Source organism: Nicotiana attenuata, unplaced genomic scaffold, assembly GCF_001879085.1.
Source record: "Nicotiana attenuata strain UT unplaced genomic scaffold, NIATTr2, whole genome shotgun sequence".
Taxonomy (NCBI): domain Eukaryota; kingdom Viridiplantae; phylum Streptophyta; class Magnoliopsida; order Solanales; family Solanaceae; genus Nicotiana; species Nicotiana attenuata.
In genome coordinates, this window is record NW_017672783.1 from 80,929 (window position 1) to 82,052 (window position 1,124).

The following is a 1,124-nucleotide window of genomic DNA, read 5'->3' on the forward strand; positions in this document are numbered from 1 at the left end:
ATCCTGTGCATACCATTCCGACATGAAAGGACATACCATTTATGAATGCCGCTCTCTGAAAGATAAGATCCAGACTCTAATTGATAACAAGATTATTGTGGCAAAGGAACCTGCTCCAAATATCCGCAATAACCCTCTGCCAGACTACAAGGGTGGGGGCGTTCACATGATTGAAATAGAGGATGATTGGGACCCTGAGGGATCGATTGGTTTGATCGCGGAAGGTGACAACCCAAAGAAGCCAATAGTCACCCTTAATCCGATTGTAGTCCAGATTCAGCCTTATGGGGACGCCGAAGTAAATATGTCCATGCCACTTGAGTTTGAAGCACCATCCTCTGCAAAGACGCCAATGCCGATTGAGGTCGAATTTATGTCACCAGCAAATGCACCTACACCCTTCGAAGTTGCAGTTTTACCGCCTAAGGTGCATGCTCCATTCGGAGTAAAGATAGCCACGCCAATTCCGGTGGCAATGTCGGCCGTAGCACCATTCCATACAAATGCCATACCTTGGGACTACACCGCCGAGGCAAGAAGAAAAGGGAAGGCCAAGTTCAGAGAAGCCGTTGCGGCACAGGGTATGACAAGAACCGGTAGGGTTTATACCCCGGAGCATTTGGCCGAGTCGAGTAAGCAGGCCTCTGGTCGGCCAACCATCACTGAAACCGGGCCCGATGATCTCTGGAGAAAGATACAAGCCAAGGAATACTCGGTAATTGATCAGCTCAACAAAACGCCGACACAAATCTCTATCCTAGCTTTGCTACAAAGTTCCGATGCACATAAGAATGCCTTGTTAAAGGTGCTGAGTGAGGCATATGTACCGAGAAACATCACTGGAGGGGAGATGGAAAATATGGTAAGACAGGTATTGGAAAGTCAGAAGACCACTTTTCATGAAGATGAGCTGCCACCAGAAGGTCTGAGTTACAACAAAGCGTTGCGTATCACCGTGCAGTGCGAAGATTATTTTATCACCAGAATCCTGGTTGATGGAGGGTCCAGTCTCAACATTTGTCCGTTGGTAACACTCAGGACATTGGGAAAAGGGCTGCATGAGATCAAGGACGGGGCCATCAACGTCAAAGCTTTCGACGGTTCCCAAAGGTCCACTATTGGGG